Source organism: Amblyraja radiata, chromosome 12, assembly GCF_010909765.2.
Source record: "Amblyraja radiata isolate CabotCenter1 chromosome 12, sAmbRad1.1.pri, whole genome shotgun sequence".
Taxonomy (NCBI): domain Eukaryota; kingdom Metazoa; phylum Chordata; class Chondrichthyes; order Rajiformes; family Rajidae; genus Amblyraja; species Amblyraja radiata.
In genome coordinates this window covers 47,301,320-47,322,451 of record NC_045967.1, presented here as the reverse complement: position 1 = coordinate 47,322,451, position 21,132 = coordinate 47,301,320, and the positions used below count along the sequence as shown (strand labels likewise).

Genomic DNA, 21,132 nt, shown 5'->3' with positions numbered 1-21,132 from the left:
ATGATTAGTGGAGTCATAAATTTTTGACCCCTTTCAGTACTGTCAGGGATTGATAGATCCCATACACTGGAGACTAGAACACGGAGTCCCTATTTTCAACATATCAGCGGGGAATACACTGAGCCAGTGATCTGTAAACCCATCAGCTAACATCTCTCATTGGGAATATACTGGAAGGAACTACAAGCAATTACTGGAAAAAGCAAGGGCAAGAATCTTAGTTTCTGAAAAATTGTCTGTTGAAATATTTGAATGATTTATTTTTGAGACGGGATATGGATGAGGGGAACCTGGCTCGGGAAGTTAAGGAGTGTTTAACTGTGTAGATCCAGACTGTGTGGTAAATGCAATAGACTTTGTTATATTTCTTGCATATTTGCATACTCGCAGTCCTCAACCAATTAGTGGTTGGGCCAACCAACCTGATTTGTTATTTGTGTCCAAAGCAACTGCAGACGTTGGTTTGCACTGAAGAGAGACACAAAATTCTTGAGTAACTCAGCAGGTCAGGCAGCATCTCTGGAGAAAAGGAATAAGTGACGTTTCAGGTCGAGACCCTTCTTCAGATGAGGGAAACCAAACCAAGACCGAGTTTCCCACCCCCCTGACTCTCGGCCCGATAAAGGGTTTCAACCCGAAACATCACCTATTCCTTCTCTCCAGAGATGCTGCCTGACCCACTGAGTTACTCCAGCATTTTGTGTCGATCATGATTTGCCTCCAGCATGCGAAAATCAGTAATTAGGTACTAAAGCTTGCATTTTCCAACAGATTTTCTGTAGAACTGCGTTTCATTACTGTTGTCGCTCAAAATTTTCAAGGAAAATTAGGAACTGAGGGCTTGGCATGGATACTTTTTGTTAAGTAGCCACAAGGTTAATTCCCGAGATGGCGGGACTGTCATATGCTGAGAGAATGGAGCAGCTGGACTTGTACACTCTGGAGTTTAGAAGAATGAGAGGGGATCTCATTGAAACATATAAGATTGTTAAGGGCTTGGACACGCTAGAGGCAGGAAACATGTTCCCAATGTTGGGGGAGTCCTGAACCAGGGGCCGCAGTTTAAGAATAAGGAGTAAGCCATTTAGAACAGAGACGAGGAAACACTTTTTCTCACAGAGAATGGTGTGTCTGTGGAATTCTCTGCCCCGGAGGGCGGTGGAGGCCGGTTCTCTGGATGCTTTCAAGAGAAAGCTAGATAGGTCTCTTAAAAATTGCGGAGTCAGGGGATATGGGGAGAAGGCAGGAGTGGGGTACTGATTGGGGATGATCAGCCATGATCACATTGAATGGTGGTGCTGGTTCGAAGGGCCAAATGGCCTACTCCTGCACCTATTGTCTATTGTCTATTGTATAAGACATAGTTTTATCAGTGCTCGTCATTTCTATCCATCTCCCATCACACAGAAATTTACTTAAATTCTTGATTAGTACGGGTGTCAGGGGTTATGGGGAGAAGGCAGGAGAATGGGGTGAGGAGTGAGAGATAGATCAGCCATGATTGAATGGTGGAGCAGACGATGGGCCGAATGGCCTAATTCTGCTCCTATCACTTATGAACTAATGACAAAGTGATTGGGTAACAAGACCGAAGTCCTGCAAGACAGAGGATGATGTGGAGTTGTCAGAATTATGACAAGGAGAACACTATTAAATACAAGGTCTCCTTGATGGTTCTTCCAGAGATTGAGACAAGAGGTTTAAATAAAGTGCTTGTTCGCAAATGTGGTTCAATATTTTAATATCAGGCACATGAAACTATGATAGGTTCACATAGTACCTCTCCCACAGTAAAAGTTTCAAGGTACTTCACAAGGAGACTCTCAAACTATTAGGTATCAAAGTCTGTCCGGCAATGTGTAGGAGGGAACTGCGGATGCTGGTTTAAACCGAAGATAGACACAAAAAGCTGGAGTAACTCAGTGGGTCAGAAAGCATCTCTGGAGAGAAGTGACAGATGATGTTTAAGGTCTCAATCCAAAACATCACCTATTCCTTTTCTCCAGAGATGCTGTCTGACCCGCAGAGTTACTCCAGCTGTTTGTGTCTCTCTTGGTGAGGTGTCTGTATGGTAATGGTTGCCTGATCTCCAAATTTTCCTTTGCTCAATATCTCAATTGCTTCATTGCTTAGCATCGGTATGGTATTATACAACCGCAAGACCATGGAGAGCAGAGCCATTCAAGAGCTCTCTCTCTCTCGTGGCATCTGACTCATCTTTTCACTGTCCTAAACTCAGATAGAGTTTTCATAATGAATAACCTCAAATTAAGATTATGGGCACATTGGGATCCAATGCACAGCGATCTGTTGGGGGGGGGGGGGTTGGGAGTTAAGAGAGACTACATGTAGAAATTCATCAGTCTGTCTCCTCTCATATGTTTCTCTTTGAAGGAGTGCATGCAGGCGGAGTGGCTGACAAGGATAATGGGCACATCTCTGAGGATGAATCAATCTATTCACTCCATGATTACGACAGAGAGCATGTCAGGTAACTTGCGCCTTGAGTATTCTAGAAAGGCGCTATATAAATCCCATCCATTATTATTATTAGATAACATACAAGTCTGTGTACAGTAACTGCCTATAATTATAGGGTACTCTCATATCCTATTACAGGGAGCCATTGAAACACATTTATTCTGAGAGGGGGGAGACAATGATACCAGGCAGTCATCCACCTCTTCTCCACTTGCACTGGGGAAGCACTTTGAAGTTGCACATCATTAAAAGAAAGGGAAGGCAATCTCCTTCTTCTGTAAACAAAGGTCTCACTGGGATAAAGCAGTTTGACAAATGAAGTAGGATCACGCAAAGCTTAATATGAATTGACAATTCACCATCACTCAATTTGTAATTCAGGAGGAAAAATCCCCTGTTATTTCCAGCTCTCTTAGAATATGGTCCTAAATGATGAGGAGAAATGTTCTTTGCATCTTAATGGCAGCTGTTCACAACAAAAATGTTCACTTTCTGCAATGGTGTGGGTGGAAAGTAGGAGGTCGCGGAGCCTAAACAAGACTCGGATGTCCAGCTCAATCCAATGACTAATGCTCCTGTCCCACTTAGGAAACCTGAACGGAAACCTCTTTGCGCCCCACCCAAGGTTTCCGTGCAGTTCCCGGAGGTTTTTGTCAGTCTCCCTACCTGCTTCCACTACCTGCAACCTCCGGCAACCACCTGCAACCTCCGGGAACCGCACGGAAACCTTGGGTGGGGCGCAAAGTCTCCATAGGTTTCCTTTCAGGTTTCCTAAGTGGGACAGGGGCATTACTGTACGCAGACGGAAGAAGAACATGTAGCACGGAACACAGTGGGCGGCAGAGTGAAGCAGCGGAAGAGCTGCTCCCTCATAGCGCCAGAGACACGGGTTCAATCCTGACTACAGGTGCCGTCTGTGCAGAGTTTGTACGTTCTCCCTGTGAGTTTCCTCTGGATCCTCTGCTTTCCTCCCACACCCCAAAGACATTCAGGTTTGTAGGTTAATTGGCTTCTGTAAATAGTCCCCAGGTGTGTTGGATGCAAAAGTGGAATAATATCGAAACAAGTATGGATTTCTCTAACTTCAAGTAACCCCTGTAATCTCTCTCTCTCCATTCCTCCCCCACCCAAGTTACACCAGATTCACATTCTCACCCAGCAAACAGCTAACAACGACCCGTTTCCTATATTATCATTACTTTTTTTGCATATCTTTCATTCATTTGTTCTATATCTCACTACATTACTGTCTCTATCTCTCATTTCCCCTGACCAGTCTGAAGAAGGGTCTCGACCCAAAAGGTCCCCCTTTCCTTTTCTCCAGTGATGCTGCCTGTCCTGCTGAGTAACTCCAGCATTTTGTGGGTATCTTCAGTTTCAACCAGCATCTGCAGTTCCTTCCTACACTTGTGTATAGGTTATCGAAAGAGCATGTTTCCACATTGCATCTCTAAACTAAATTAAACATTAAAAAAAACTAAACATTACAGCGCATGTTCAGACCCTCTAGCCCACAATATCCATGACAAACAGAATGATGAGTTAAATTAATCTCCTCTGCTTGGTTCAAATCATTCCATTCCCTGATTTCCATTTGCCTATCAAAAAGCCTCTTAAATGCCATGATTATATCTGCCACCACCATTCCCACTGGCAGTGTATTCCAAGCACTCACCACCCTTGGTGTAAAAAAATGCCACGCACAACTCCTCTCACCTTAAAGCTATGCCTTCTTGTCCTTGACACTTGCACCCAAGGTAAATGGTTCTGACTGTCTTCTCCATCTATGTCCCTTATGACTTTATCCACTTCTATCTGGTCTCCCCTCCGCCTCCGATGCTCCAAAGAAAACTATCCAAACCTGTCCAACTTTGTAGCTAATACCCTATTATAAAGGCAGCAATTAAGGTTCTGAAGAAGACAGATTCTGAAGAATGAATCTGAAGAAGTGTCTTGACCCAAAACATCACCTATCCATTTTCCCCCAGAGATGCTTCCTGACCCGCTGAGTTACTCCAGCACTTTGTGTCTGTCTATCTCAGTAAATGATATATTTGGAAGATGAGGCAACCATGACCAGCTCCAGCAATGTGCTTTCTTTTTGTGATGAAGTCGGTCTTTTCCTCGCACTAAGCCACTGCTTTCAACGCAACAGTCATTCTTGCCCGACCCCTTAGTTCTTTCCGTGCTTCTTCAGATCAGGAATCTGGAAATTGAAGACCGTGAAGGTGTAAACCAACCAGACATGTGAATAGGTGCAGTGAACCTGTCTATTCCTGCACATCACATTTCTCCATCTTACTGATTAGTCATAAACAAGGGGCATAGTCCGATGGATTGCCATATCAACAGAGAATGTATTCTTTGTTTTGTGTAGTCAATGGGTTATTATGCATTATGCCCCCAATGTAAATGATGAACCCTGAAGCAAATACATTGAAGGCAGTTGTCATTTCCACTGCTAATGGTCTAACAGCCCCCCAAAAGAATCTCCTGCAGGCAGCTATTGTCAGGACAAAGCAACCGTCTCACACATAGAAACATAGAAAATAGGTGCAGGAGGAGGCCATTCGGTCCTTCGAGCCTGCACCGCCATTCAATATGATCATGGCTGATTATCCAACTCAGTATCCTGTGCCTGCCTTCTCTCCATACCGCCTGATCCCTTTAGCCACAAGGGCCACATCTAACTCCCTCTTAAATATAGCCAATGAACTGGCCTCAACTACCTTCTGTGGCAGAGAATTCCAGAGATTCACCACTCTCTGTGTGAAAAATGTTTTTCTCATCTCGGTCCTAAAGGATTTCCCCTCTATCCTTAAGCTGTGACCCCTTGTTCTTGACTTCCCCAACATCAGGAATAATCTTCCTGCATCTAGCCTGTCCAACCCCTTAAGGATTTTGTAAGTTTATATACGATCCCCCCTCAATCTCCTAAATTCTAGCGAGTACAAGCCGAGTCTATCCAGTCTTTCTTCATATGAAAGTCCTGACATCCCAGGAATCAGTCTGGTGAACCTTCTCTGCACTCCCTCTATGGCAATAATGTCCTTCCTCAGATTTGGAGACCAAAACTGTACGCAATACTCCAGGTGTGGTCTCACCAAGACCCTGTACAACTGCAGTAGAACCTCCCTGCTCCTATACTGAAATCCTTTTGCTATGAATGCTAACATACCATTCGCTTTCTTCACTGCCTGCTGCACCTGCATGCCTACTTTCAATGACTGGTGTACCATGACACCCAGGTCTCGTTGCATCTCCCCTTTTCCCATGGCTCTGTCACGTGTACCTGGTGACTGACTCTCCCTCCATGGACACATGGTAGGTTGGTAAGACCATGCAGAAACCAACTGGTACAGACACGGAGACAGGGACACAAGTTTGTTTTGTCTTAGATAAATAATGGCTAATACCATGATACCACACTGGGATATCTCCCCACTTCTCTTTGAAACAATGGCATAGTACCTTTCACTTCCACCTGGGATACGAGCCAGGAGTACAGTTATCCATCTTGTTTATATGTAAACACCTCTACAAATGCATTTCTCCCTCATGGGTCATAAGGTCATAGGTGGCCTTTGAGGTGGTCTTGGAGGGGAGTTTGAGGAGCATCCTGAACAACACAGTTCGCCCCCTCCATGATCCACTGGTCAACCTGAGGAGTCCCTTCAGCAACAGGTACACAAAAATGCTGGAGAAACTCAGCGGGTGCAGCAGCATCTATGGAGCGAAGGAAATAGGCGACGTTTCGGCCCGAAACGTCGCCTATTTCCTTCGCTCCATAGATGCTGCTGCACCCGCTGAGTTTCTCCAGCATTTTTGTGTACCTTCGAGCTTCCAGCATCTGCAGTTCCTTCTTGAACCCTTCAGCAACAGACTGGTTCCACAGAATTCCACAGGAGATCCTTCTTCCCTGTGGCTATCAAGCAGTACAACTCCTCCCCCTTCGATAGTGGGGTAGACTGCCCTCCCCTTCCCTCCCCTCCCCTCCCCAATCTTTGCACATCCCCAATCCTTTCCATTCTCACTTTAATTTAATGTTTCGTGTATTTGGTGTTTTTATGACTGTTGGCAGATCAATTTCCCTCCTGGGATAAATAAAGTTCTATCATATCACATTGTGTCGTGATAGGAGTAGCACTTGGCCATTTGGCCCACCAAGTCTACTCCTCCATTCCATCTTGGCTGACTGATCTATCTCTCCCTCCAAACCCCATTCTCCTGCCTTCTCCCCATAACCTCTGACATCTGTACGAATCAAACTGCCTTTCATAATACTGCCTTGGAGGGACAGCAGAGGATTTTTTTTTCTCTGCCTGGTCCATGGAGTAGACTTGAACCCACAACCTTCTGATTCAGACACAGGAGTGCTACCCACTGAACCGTGGAAAAAAACATGACATTGTAGGTGAGCCAAATAGCATTATTCATCCAATCCATCTTATGATGTGATGCCATAATTTCCTACACAATAATCACGACACCAGAAATAGTTATTTACCCAATGCTACAAGAATCATAGATTTGCATTTAGTGCACTTTTCTCTTTGTGAAATCTTTTTCCTGATCGCTCATACAAAAAAAATGTGGTACCCTCCGGCAGGTTTAAATAGTGCTTTATAAAATGAGCATCTGCACAATGGTACCTTTAAAATAGAACTCTTTGGTCTGCAAAATTAATTGACATACTAAATTTTATTTTAACGAAGCAATTTAATGTTGACGGGTTCATCAATAATATTGATTTAATTCAATTTATGCTTATGGAAGAATTAATGTTTGTGGGACTGCTTTAGACAGGGTAGCTAAGCATACAAAGTAGCCTAATAGCATTAATTAAAGGTCACGACTGGAGGTCACACACAAAATATACTTTTTTTTTTAATTCCCTGAATGTAATGAGGAATGGAGCAAACGAGTCCATCTCACTTCTACATTTAATTCTAAAGGCCAACTGCAGTTCGGCAGAATCTGACCTATTGTATTCTCTCCCCCTCATTGCCATCCTTTCCCTTAGGCACCGAATTTACACAAATAATCTCCCATGGACAAACGGCTGTACATCGGAGTGTGTGCGGAATAAGCCGTAAGTGAAACAAAGAAATGCAGATGCTGGTTTACAAAAAGTGACCTAGAGTGCTGCAGTAACTCAACAGGTCAACCAGCATAGATACCAAGTGCTGGAATAACTCAGCGGGTCAGGCAGCAGCTCTGGAGAAAAAGGATCGATGACGTTTTGGGTCGGGACTCTTGGTCAGACTGAAAGTAGGGGGTGAGGGGGGGAAGAATTGGAGGCGAGGAAAGACCAGGACAAATCAGGGCCAGCAACAAATGACCACATGCAGGCCGGTGTACTGGTCGACCCATTGTTGGCTGGGGAAGGTGTGATCTCCAGATCAGCATCTCTGGAGAACATGGATAGGTGACGTTTTGGATCGGCACGCTTCTTGCTAGGCTTTGTCCTGCTTCTCCTCTCTTCCAGCTTTCTTTCCGCTCAAACGCTTACTGCAAAGGGGCCTCAGCCTGAAACATCACCTATGCATGTTCTCCAGAGTTGCCACTTGACTCACTAAGTTGAGATCAATGAGATAGCGGAACATTTGGGATTGGTTCCCCCCCGCCAATTATGGCAAATAGATTTGACCTTTGAAGCATCTCCACATGTTCAGCATTCACTTTAGCACTTTGTGTCATTTTTGTAAGCCTTGAGTGATATCAGGCAATTAATAAATCTTCAACTATGCTTTGCACAGAATCATACTTCCTCCCATTCCTTATCCCCAAGGATTTACGTTCAGCTGCTGGTGAAACAAAGTTATTGATATTCTTCTTCTTTTAACAAAAATTTACCGAATTTCAGTCGGGGCGGCCCAGCCCGAGGAAGGAGCGGCGCCCATGTCGGGGCGGCCCAGCCCGAGGGAGGAGCGGCGCCCGGTCGGGGCGGCCCAGCCCGAGGGAGGAGCGGCGCCCGGTCGGGGCGGCCCAGCCCGAGGGAGGAGCGGCGCCCGGTCGGGGCGGCCCAGCCCGAGGGAGGAGCGGCGCCCAGTCGGGGCGGCCTGGCGCGAGGCTGAGACGGTAACGGCACTCACGTGAGGGCGATCCGGCTCGGGGCTGGAACGGTGCTCCGGTGGCTGGGACGGTGTTCTGGCGGCGGTGGCCTGAGCCTGGGTTCGGCCGCGGGCCAGCGGCTGCGTCAGCAGGACTGGTGGGCGGCAGCTTCAACCACCCCGGGCCGCGGTATTTGAGCCGCGGGACAGTTGTAACATCGCCCGGGGGGTATCGCCTCAGTGCAGAGGGAGAAGAGGAGGGAAGAGACTGGAGACCTAAGACTTTTGCCTCCATCACAGTGAGGAGATGTTGGGTGGACTCACTGTGGTGGATGTTAATATGTGTTTATTGTTGTTTTTTATTGTATTGTATTGTATGTATGACTGCTTCAATTTCGTTCAGACTTCGGTCTGAATGACAATAAAGGCTATCTAATCTAATCTAATCAAGATGGCATCAGAGGCACATATGATGAGCATTGACAGCATTGAACTCACTGGATTTTAAAAGGATGAGGCTAGAATAGAATAGAAATTCAATATGGATTCAAGAGAGAGTTAGATACAGCTCTGGGGGCTAATGGAATCAAGGGATACGGGGAGAAAGCAGGAACGGGGTACTGATACTGGATGGTCAGCCATGATCATATTGAATGACGGTGCTGGCTCAAAGGCCTACTCCTGCGCCTATTTTCTATGTTTCTATCAAACGTACCAAATAGTGAAAGGCCAGGATAGAGTGGATGTGGAAAGGATGTTTACACTGGTGGGAGAGTTCGGGGCCAGAGGCAAGAGCCTCAGAATAAAAGGACGTACCTTTAGAAAGGTGATTAGGAGGAATTTCTTCAATCAGAGGGTGCGAATCTGTGAAATTCATTGCCACAGACGGCTGTGGAGGCCAAGTCAATGGATATTTCTAAGGCAGGGATTGACAGATTCTTGATTCATACAGTTATGGGGAGAAAGGTGGAGAGCAGGTCAATGGGATGGAGAGGGAAAGGCAGATTGGCCATGATTGAATGGCGGTGTAGACACGATGGGCCGAATGGCCTAATTCTGCTCCAAGAACATATGAACACATAGCGATAGCTCACTCTTACAATGATACTCAGATCTCAGGTCTCCTGGTTTGGACACACAGGACCCATTTCGGGCCCGAAAAGCAGCCACAAGGCAAATATCTAATAGATGATCTGCCAACATAATAAAAAAGATCCAACACTTTCAAACAGAAATAATGCTTCCAAAATGTGAGAATTTCACATGTTTTATAATCTCTTCGATCTACAGTGCCCTCCATAATGTTTGGGACAAAGACGCATCATTTATTTATTTGCCTCTGTACTCCACAATTTGAGATTTGTAATAGAAAAAAATCACATGTGGTTAAAGTGCACATTGTCAGATTTTATTAAAGGCCATTTTTATACATTTTGGTTTCACCACGTAGAAATTACAGCAGTGTTTATGCATAGTCCCCCCATTTCAGGGCACCATAATATTTGGGACACATGGCTTCATAGGTGTTTGTAATTATTCAGGTGTGTTTAATTGCCTCCTTAATGCAGGTATAAGAGAGCTCTCAGCACCTAGTCTTTCCTCCAGTCTTTCCATTACCTTTGGAAACTTTTATTGCTGTTTATCAACATGAGGACCAAAGTTGTGCCAATGAAAGTCAAATAAGCCATATGAGACTGAGAAACAAGAATAAAACTGTTAGAGATATCAGCCAAACCTTAGGCTTACCAAAATAAACTGTTTGGAACATCATTAAGAAGAAAGGGAGCACTGGTGAGCTCACTAATCGCAAAGAGACTGGCAGGCCAAGGAAGCCCATCACAGCTGATGACAGAAGAATTCTCTCTATAATAAAGAAAAATCCCCAAACACATGTCCAACAGATCAGAAACATTCTTCAGGAGTCAGGTGTGGATTTGTCAATGACCACTGTCTGCAGAATACTTCATGAACAGAAATACAGAGGCTACGCTGCAAGATGCAAACCACTGGTTAGCCACAAAAATAGGATGGCCAGGTCACAGTTTGCCAAGAAATACTTAAAAGAGCAACCACAGTTCTGGAAAAAAGGTCTTGTGGACAGAGGAGACAAAGATTAACTTATATCAGAGTGATGGCAAGAGCAAAGTATGGAGGAGAGAAGGAACTGCCCAAGATCCAAAGCATACCACCTCACCTGTGAAACACGGTGGTGGGGGTGTTATGGCCTGGGCATGTATGGCTGCTGAAGGTACTGGCTCACTTATCTTCATTGATGATACAACTGCTGATGGTAGTAGCATAATAAATTCAGAAGTGTGTAGACACATCCTATCTGTTCAAGTTCAAACAAATGCCTCAAAACTCATTGGCCGGTGGTTCATTCTACAGCAAGACAATGATCCCAAACATACTGCTAAAGCAACAAATGAGTTTTTCAAAGCTAAAAAATGGTCAATTCATGAGTGGCCAAGTCAATCACCCGATCTGAACCCAATTGAGCATGCCTTTTATATGCTGAAGAGAAAACTGAAGGGGACTAGCCCCCAAAACAAGCATAAGCTGAAGATGGCTGCAATACCGGCCTGGCAGAGCATCACCAGAGAAGACACCCAACAACTGGTGATGTCCATGAATCGCAGACTTCAAGCAGTCACTGCATGCAAAGGATATGCAACAAAATACTAAACATGACTACTTTCATTTACATGACATTGTTGTGTCCCAAACATTATGGTGCCCTGAAATGGGGGGACTATGTATACACACTGCTGTAATTTCTACATGGTGAAACCAAAATGTTTAAAACTGGGCTTTATTAAAATCTGACAATGTGCACTTTAACCACATGTGATTTTTTTCCTATTACAAATCTCAAATTGTGGAGTACAGAGGCAAATAAATCAATGATGGGTCTTTGTCCCAAACATTATTGAGGGCACTGAAGTGATTCATTCCATCTCCCACAGATTTACACAAATAATCTACAGTGGATAAATGCTAGTACATGGGGGTGTATGCATAATAAACCTTGAGTGATGCCAGGCCTTAATAAATCAGGAGTTACACTGGTGTGAGTGACTCATATGATCCTACAGCATAAGTAAAACATTTTTAATTTACCACTTTGAAAAATGTCGTGACACTGGCATTTTGTGATAGACTATATATATAAAACTATATATTTTTTTGCCTTCATTTTCTCCCTCTCCGTCTTCTTAGGGTGAATGTTCCACTGATTCCAACTGGTCATATCTCAGGTGGAATAAGAGCACTGGCAGGAATTTCAATATTTACTCAAACGCAGAACCTTTTCATTTTTCACTATGTTCGATACTGAAATCCTAAAAACATTTTTAAAGGATTTGCAATTAACCTGGGCGCCATGTTAGAAACATAGAACCATAGAAAATAGGTGCAGGAGTAGGCCATTCGGCCCTTCGAGCCTGCACCGCCATTCAATATGATCATGGCTGATCATCCAACTCAGTATCCTGTACCTGCCTTCTCTCCATACCCCCTGATCCCTTTAGCCACAAGGGCCACATCTAACTCCCTCTTAATTATAGACAATGAACTGGCCTCAACTATCTTCTGTGGCAGAGAATTCCAAAGATTCACCACTCTCTGTGTGAAAAAAGTTTCTCTCATCTCGGTCCTAAAAGACTTCCCCCTTATCCTTAAACTGTGACCCCTTGTTCTGGACTTCCCTGACATCGGGAACAATCTTCCTGCATCTAGCCTGTCCAACCCCTTAAGAATTTTGTAAGTTTCTATAAGATCCGCCCTCAATCTTCTAAATTCTAGCGAGCACAAGCCGAGTCTACCCAGTCTTTCTTCATATGAAAGTCCTGACATCCCAGTAATCAGTCTGGTGAACCTTCTCTGTACTCCCTCTATGTTGGAGGAAAGACGGTGTCAAGCTGGAAAGGGTGCGGAGAAGATTTACGAGGATGTTGCCAGGACTCGAGGGTCTGAGCCACATGGAGATGTTGGGGCAGTCTCGGACTCTATTCCTTGGTGGGTAGGAGAATGAGGGGTGGTCCTACAGATGTGTAGAAAATCATGAGAGGAATAGATCAGGTAAACGCACAGAATCTCATTCCCAGAATAGGGGAATCGAGAGCCAGAGAATAAAGGTTTAAAGTGAAGAGGGAACATTTTTTTACACAAAAGGTGGTGGGTGTATGGAATGAGCTGCCAGAGGAGGTAGTTGATGTGGGTTCCAATTGCAACATTTAAGAAACATTTAGACAAGTACATGGATAGGATAGGTTTAGGGGGGTAAGGGCCAAATGCAGGCAGGTGGGACCTGTTGGTCGGTGTGGGCATGTTGGGCCAAAGGAACGCTGTTCGCCTCTATCTAGGGATCCCAAACATACATCAGGATGCTACTTTTGTAAACATTTGTGCATTCGTGTAGAGTCAGGTCTCAATGGCCTGCTGAAACCTGCTTCTGTCCAGGTTAAAGGGGACCCTAATGCATCAGGCCGGCCTCAGGCCACATCCATCGAGGTGGTGAGGAATGTAATCAATCTGCTTCTTGAACAATTCAACGTCAATATGCAGACTGGAGCAGATCCAATATGCAACCTGCAGGTTTCATCAAATCAATCCAGCATCCAAGCAATTATTGATCCAGATCCAAACACACCAGATCACTGTAAAACACCTGCTTCCTTTCCAGTAACAATCCCTGGCAGCCAGCGATAAATCTAAAGCTCTTTACATAATATCCCAAACTCAAGGCCTTCCTTGCACTCTGGGCTGTTCTCTGCAATACTATGACCTGCAAGCTCTCCCTCCATCCAGAACTGGGATGGCAAATTGGTGCAGATGTTAGAGTTGCTGCCAGTCAGGCAACATCTCTGCAGAAAGAGGAACGAGTCTTGACCCTTCGTCAGACGTCACCCATCTTTTTATCTCCAGAGATGCTGCCTGTCCCGTTGAGCTACTCCAGCGCTTTGTGTATATCTTCGGTGTAAACCAGCATCTGCAGTTCCTTCCTGCAAACTTTATTGTCAAGCTTTCCCCTGCCTCCTAACAGTCACACAATATTTTTGTGGCAACCGCCACAGTGAAATCAATAATGGAAACCTTTTAGCCGATTGCAATTTTCCATTTCTTCCTGTCTGTAAAATTTACAAAGCGTAGTGAAAAGATTCAATTAGTGAGGAAGAAAGTATGTAACAATATTTCAAGAAGGAACTGCAGATGCTGGAAGTTCGAAGGTACACAAAATTGCTGGAGAAACTCAGCGGGTGCAGCAGCATCTATGGAGCGAAGGAAATAGGCGACGTTTCGGGCCGAAACCCTTCTTCAGACTGATGGGAGGTGGGGGGGAGAAGGAAGGAAAAAGGGGAGGAGGAGGAGCCCGAGGGCGGGCGGATGGGAGGGTGGGAGGAGACAGCTAGAGGGTTAAGGAAGGGGAGGAGACAGCAAGGGCTAGCAAAATTGGGAGAATTCAATGTTAATGCCATCCGGACGCAAGGTCCCCAGGCGGAATATGAGGTGCTGTTCCTCCAATTTCCGCTGTTGCTCACTCTGGCAATGGAGGAGACCCAGGACAGAGAGGTCGGATTGGGAATGGGAGGGGGAGTTGAAGTGCTGAGCCACCGGGAGGTCAGGTTGGTTATTGCGGACTGAGCGGAGGTGTTCGGCGAAACGATCGCCCAACCTCCGCTTAGTCTCCCCGATGTAAATCAGCTGACATCTAGAGCAGCGGATGCAGTAGATGAGGTTGGAGGAGATACAGGTGAACCTTTGTCGCACCTGGAACGACTGCTTGGGTCCTTGAATGGAGTCGAGGGGGGAGGTGAAGGGACAGGTGTTGCATTTCTTGCGGTTGCAACGGAAAGTGCCCGGGGAGGGGGTGGTACGGGAGGGAAGGGAAGAATTGACGAGGGAGTTGCGGAGGGAGCGGTCTTTGCGGAAGGCAGACATGGGGGGAGATGGGAAGATGTGGCGAGTGGTGGGGTCACGTTGGAGGTGGCGGAAATGGCGGAGGATTATGTGTTGTATTTGCCAGCTGGTGGGGTGAAAGGTGAGGACCAGAGGGACTCTGCCCTTGTTGCGAGTGTGGGGATGGGGAGAGAGAGCAGTGTTACGGGGTATGGATGAGACCCTGGTGTGAGCTTCATCTATGGTGGCGGAGGGGAATCCCCGTTCCCTGAAGAACGAGGACATTTCCGATGCCCTGGTATGGAATGTCTCATCCTGGGAACAGATGCGGCGTAGGCGGAGGAATTGGGAGTAGGGGATGGAGTCTTTACAGGGGGCAGGGTGGGAAGACGTGTAGTCCAGATAGCCATGTGAGTCAGTGGGTTTGTAATGTATGTCTGTCCCCTGCGATGGAGATGGTGAGGTCAAGGAATGGTAGGGAAGTGTCAGAAATGGTCCAGGTGTATTGGAGTGCCGGATGGAAGTTGGTGGTGAAGTGGATGAAGTCAGTCAGTTGTGTGTAGGTGCAGGATGTGGCCCCAAAGCAGTCGTCAATGTAACGGAGATAGAGGTCGGGGATGGGGCCCTGGTACGTATTGAACAAGAATTGTTCAACGTACCCGACAAAGAGGCAGGAGTAGCTGGGGCCCATGCGTGTGCCCATAGCTACGCCTTGTGTTTGGAGGAAATGGGAGGAGTCAAATGTAAAGTTGTTGAGGGTGAGGACCAGCTCCGCTAAGCGGAGGAGAGTGTCAGTGGCTGGGTATAGGTTGTTCCTCTGGTCGAGGAAGAACCGGAGGGCTTTGAGGCCATCCTGGTGGAGGATGGAGGTGTAGAGTGACTGGACATCCATGGTGAAGATGCGGGGGTGAGGGCCTAGAGAGTGGAATGCGTGGAGGCGGCGGAGAGTGTCTGAGGTGTCTAGAACATAGGTGGGAAGGAATTTGACCAAGGGGGATAGGATGGAGTCAAGGTATGTGGAGATGAGTTCGGTGGGGCACGAACACGCAGAGACAATGGGTCTGCAGGGAGAGCCGGGTTTGTGGATTTTGGGGAGAAGGTAAAAACGGGCCGTGCGGGGCTGGGGAACGATGAGGTTGGAAGCTTGGTCGGGCAGGGCGTGGGAATTGATGAAGTCGGTGATGGTGCTAGAAATGGTGGCCTGGTGCTCGTCAGTGGGGTCATGGTCCAAGGGTAAGTAGGAGGAGGTGTCCGAGAGTTGGCGCGTGGCCTCAGCTTTGTAGAGATCGACGCGCCAGACTAGCACGGCACCTCCCTTGTCGGCTGGTTTGATGACCCAATCTGGGTTTTTGCGGAGTGATTCAAAGGCAGTGTGTTCAGAGGGGGAAAGATTAGAGTGAGACAGGGGAGTGGAGAAGTTGAGGCGGTTGACGTCGCGGCGGCAGTTCTGGATAAAGGGTTCCAGAGCCGGGACTTTATGAGAGGGGTTCCACGAGGAGGGGGTGCGTTGGAGACGGGAAAAAGGGTCATCATTGGGGGGCGAGGACTCCTTCGTGGAACCCCTCTCGTAAAGTTCCGGCTCTGGAACTCTTTATCCAGAACTGCCGCCGCGACGTCAACCGCCTCAACTTCTCCACTCCCCTGTCTCACTCTAATCTTTCCCCCTCTGAACGCACTGCCATTGAATCACTCCGCAAAAACCCAGATTTTTAATATCTAAATAAATAAATAAAGTCACACTTCTCCACACTCACCAATGAGAATAGTTTTCTGTCGGCGGATTTCCCGTAAAAAACGAGCAATTTGTTAAAGCCCATTGCACACTATTTAAAATGGCAATGTAGACAAAAATGCTGGAGAAACTCAGCGGGTGAGGCAGCATCTGAAATAATTTGAAATAATTTAATTGCCACACAACCAAGGTCGGTGGTATTTGGGTTGCCAGCAGCGGTACAATAATAAAGAACACAACCACAATAAAAATTTTACACAAACATCCACCACAGCATTCATCACTGTGGTGGAAGGCACAGAGCTTGGCCAGTCCTCCTCCATTTTCCCCCGTGGTCGGGACCACCACCCTCCACAGCCGTTGCTGCGGGCGTCCAGATGGTAAGGGACAAAGTCAAAGTCAAGGTGAGTCCAGGATCGGCTCTTCCCAACCAGAGACCGCGGCTTCAGGCTGGTGTAGGCCGCAGGCCGGCATTCAAAGTTTTAAAGTACCTGCCGTGCCGCAGCCGGAAGCACCGCAGTCTGCAGGGCCGGCGGTCGAAGCTCCCCTCCAGGGGAGATGATAAGTCCATACCGCACCCGCGGTAGAAGACGGCCGCGGGCCGGCGGTGGAAGCTTCTACTTCCCCCCGGGTCCTCCACGTGAGATCCCGGGCTGTAGACGCCGCACCAGCTGGAGTTCTGCAGACCGCGGCTTCAGGCTGCCGGCTGCCGCGGGCCAGCGTAACGGAGCGCTCCCCTCCAGCGAGGTCTCACCCGCTCCGCGCCGAGAGTCCACGCTGTGCCCGCCGCTGAAGCTCCGGGCGCGTCTCCGGGAAAGTCGGCGCCGATCCATGCTGTTAGGCCACGGGGGAGGCGACCTGAAAAAGTCGCCTCTCCATGGAAGAGGCGGCCGAAACGGTTTCCCCCTTACCCCCCCACACATAACACACAAAGAAACATTAAAAACAGACTTTTAAACATACTAAAAAAAAATAAATAAATAAAATAAAATAAAAAAATTAAAAAATAAATAAAAATTTAAAAAAAAAAAAAAAAAAACTATGTCTGAGTTTGACCCTTCTTCAGACTCAAGCATTTCTCCAGCATTTTTGTCTACTGCTTTATAGATGCTGCCTCACCCGCATTCACATTCCCATGCAGATGGCACCGGTCACACCTCCCACCCTCACCTCCGGCGGCTCTGTGTCTGGCGGCCGCTCTGTCCACACCCCATGGAGTTTTAACCCCGGCCCAGAGCCAGGAGCGGAATGGGTGAGTGGGGGCGTTGGTACCGCCTCCGGAGCCACGGGGATGAATCTCGGGCTAAGGCTCCGCTCCGATGCCCGACCCCCAGGTCACTGTCCCTCACCTCCCACGGACCCCAGCTGGACACAGAGGACCTGGGCCGGCTCGCATTCCGGGGGGGGGGGGGGGGAGGGAAATGCTCCCCGGACATCGCCAAGTCTCCGCTCACTCCGGGTGTTGTCGCCGCTTCACTTACACACACACTGGCACACACAAGGTTTAAAGGGATATGGGCCAAATGCGGATAAAAGGGACTAGTTTAAATGGGGCATCTTGACCTGCATGGACAAGTTGGGATGAAGGACCAGTTTCCATGCTGTCTATGACACACTGTAGAAAGGCTGCAATTGCTCTAGAGAGGATCCAGGGGAGATTTATGAAGATGTTGGCAGGGCTGGATTTTTTTTTTCACTTTGAAGAAAGATTTGATAACTGAGATGGCATTCTCTGCAGCAACGGAGGTTGAGGTGAATAATAGTTGAGGTGAATAATATTATGAGAATAGGACCTGTTTCGCTGAACAAAGAGTGTAGGAATGAACCGCAGATGGTGGTTTAAACTGAAGGTAGACACAAAAAGCTGGAATAACTCAGCAGGACAGTCAGCATCTCTGGAGAGAAAGAATAGGTGATGTTTCAGGTCGAGACCTCCAGACTGAAGAGGTTGAAAACTAGCCATAAAACCCAATGACTGGATATGTGTGTTATCCAACTAAGGGCAGAAATCAGAATCATGTGTTCATCTTTATTGACGTGGCGCCATAATAAATATATTATAGAAAAAATAATTTAATGGGGTGGCATGGTGGCGCAGCGGTAGAGTTGCTGACTTACAGCATCACAGACCCGAGTGCTGTCTATACAGTATTTGTACATTCTCCCTATGACCACAGGGGTTTTCTCTGGATATTCTGGTTTCTCCCACATCCGAAAGAAGTGCAGGTTTGTAGGTTAATTGGCTTCTGTAAATTGTCCCTGGCGTGTAGGATAGAACTGGTGTATGGTAGATTGCTGGTTGGTGTGGACTTGGTGGGCCGAAGGGCCTGTTTCCATATATATGTAAAACATATATATCTTAATTTCATTGAACCATATACGGTTGAATATGTGGCATTATTTTCGCCCCTGTCCCACTTAGGAAACCTGAACGGAAACCTCTGGAGACTTTGCGCCCCACCCAAGGTTTCCTTGCGGTTCCCGGAGGTTGCAGGTGGTTGCCGGAGGTTGCAGGTAGTGGAAGCAGGTAGGGAGACTGACAAAAACCTCCGGGAACCTCCGGGAACCGCACGGAAACCTTGGGTGGGGCGCAAAGTCTCCAGAGGTTTCCGTTCAGGTTTCCTAAGTGGGACAGGGGCATAATTATTTGTGCAGAACAGTGATGGAAGTCTGACTCCTCTTGCCTTGTTTCCATGTTTTTGTTTCACTATATATATGCATAACAGCATGAATTATAATCTGATGGTAGCCTTAAGACTGTGCTCCCAAAATTCAAGCAATATGTGGATTTTGAGACCAGGGGAGAGAACATCTTGGACTTGGTTTACACCAACACCCCAGAGGCTTACAAGGCAGCCCCACGCCCTCACCTGGGCCACTCGGACCACATTTCAGTGTTTTTAACACCAGCCTATAGACCTCTGCAAAAACAAGTCAGAGCGGAGAGAAAACACACCAGGGTCTGGCCAGAGGGAGCAGCCTCAGCACTGCAGGATTGCTTCCTGCACACTGACTGGGATGTGTTCAGGACAGCAGCATCCTATGATGACCTCATCAACATGGAGGAGTACGCAGAGACTGTAACCAGCTACATTGCCAAGTGCACCGAGGATGTCATTATCATGAAAACCTTCACTGCACGTGGAAACGAAAAGCCATGGATGACAGCAGAGGTGCGCTCGCTGCTGAGGGCCCGTGATGCCGCCTACAGAGCCGGTAACACAGCCGCTCTTCGATCTACCAGGACTGCACTGGAAAAAGGAATCAGGGCAGCGAAACGTGCCTACGCGGGGAAAATCCAGGGACACCTCTGTGACACAGGAGACACCAGGAGGATGTGGAAGGGAATCCATACACTGACGGGGTACAAGGCAAGGCAGCAGGTAACTGACACCGACACTTCTCTCCCAGATGAACTGAATAACTTCTTTGCACGTTTTGATGCAGCAAACACCACACCCAAGGGGAGAGCCAGCCCCTGCTTACAAACCGACCAGCCAGTCCTGACCATAGACTCAATGGACACACGGAGAATCCTGTCTAAGGTCAACCCGTGGAAAGCAGTCGGACCCGACAACATCCCAGGACGTGTGCTCAAGGAATGTGCTGAGGAGTTAGCAGATGTGCTAACAGACATCTTTAACATCTCCCTTAGTCAAGCCATTGTCCCCACATGCCTCAAAACTTCCACGATAATCCCCATAGCGAAGAAACCAGTGGTTGCCTGCCTAAATGACTACCGCCCTGTCGCCCTGACCCCAATAATAATGAAGTGTTTTGAACGCCTGGTGAAACCCCACATTACTGCCAGTCTCCCCTCATCGTTAGACCCCCTCCAGTTTGCCTATCGCCCCAACCGTTCTACAGAGGATGCCATCTCTACCACGCTGCACACAGTACTCACGCATCTGGAAAACAATAACACATATGCCAGAATCCTGTACATTGACTTCAGCTCAGTGTTTAACACCATCATCCCACAGAGACTTGTGGAGAAACTAACCCTGCTGGGCCTCAACACCACCCTGTGTCACTGGATCTTGGACTTTCTAACAGAGAGACCGCAGTCAGTCCGTGTTGGCAAGAACACTTCAGGCTCGATCACGCTGAGCACCGGCTCCCCTCAAGGCTGTGTGCTCAGCCCGCTGTTGTTCACATTGCTCACACTGACTGTGCTGCCAGATTCAGGGACAATAAGATCATAAAATTCGCGGATGACACAACAGTGGTGGGACTCATCAGCGGAGATGACGAGTCAATGTACAGGGAGGAAGTAAAACAACTAGTGGACTGGTGCGGCAAAAACAATCTAGAATTAAATGTCGACAAAACGAAGGAGATGGTTGTTGACTTCAGGAGGGTGCAGCCAAAGCATACACCCCTCAACATCAGTGGCACCACAGTGGAGAGCATAAAGTTCCTCGGTGTGCAAATTACAGACAGCTTCACCTGGTCCAGGAACACCACTGGGACCGTCAAACGGGCCCATCAGCGACTGCACTTCCTGAGGAAACTAAAACAGGCCTCACTCCCACCAACATCCTCAGGACTTTCTACAGGGGTACGGTGGAGTCTGTACTCACGTACTGCATAAATACGTGGTACTCCACCTGCAACTGCTCGGACAGGAAGGCTCTGCAGAGGGTAGTGAGGGGAGCAGAGAGGATCATTGGCGTCTCCCTACCCTCGGTACAAGAACTGTTCCAGAGCCGCTGTCTGAAAAAAGCTCAGAGAATTGCTAAGGACAAACTGCACCCCCTCCACATACACCTGGATCTCCTGCCATCAGGCAAGAGATATCGCAGCATCAAAGCCCGGACCACCAGACTGCTAAACAGCTTCCTGCCACAGGCTGTGAGGCTGCTAAACAGTCCCTCTGTACTCACAGTCACTTGATTCTGCGGCTGGCACGGACACTTTAATAACTGGCACTGGCCACTTTAATAACTGGCACTGGCCACTTTAATA

At 47.4% G+C, this 21,132-nt stretch overlaps 1 protein-coding gene across 1 annotated transcript in view; it reads right to left on the bottom strand.

Moving 5' to 3' along the window:
- The window catches only part of arhgef9 (Cdc42 guanine nucleotide exchange factor 9), a 244,697-nt gene that overhangs the window by 197,287 nt on the left and 26,278 nt on the right, over positions 1-21,132 (bottom strand). The gene's annotated exons all lie outside the window — the stretch shown is intronic.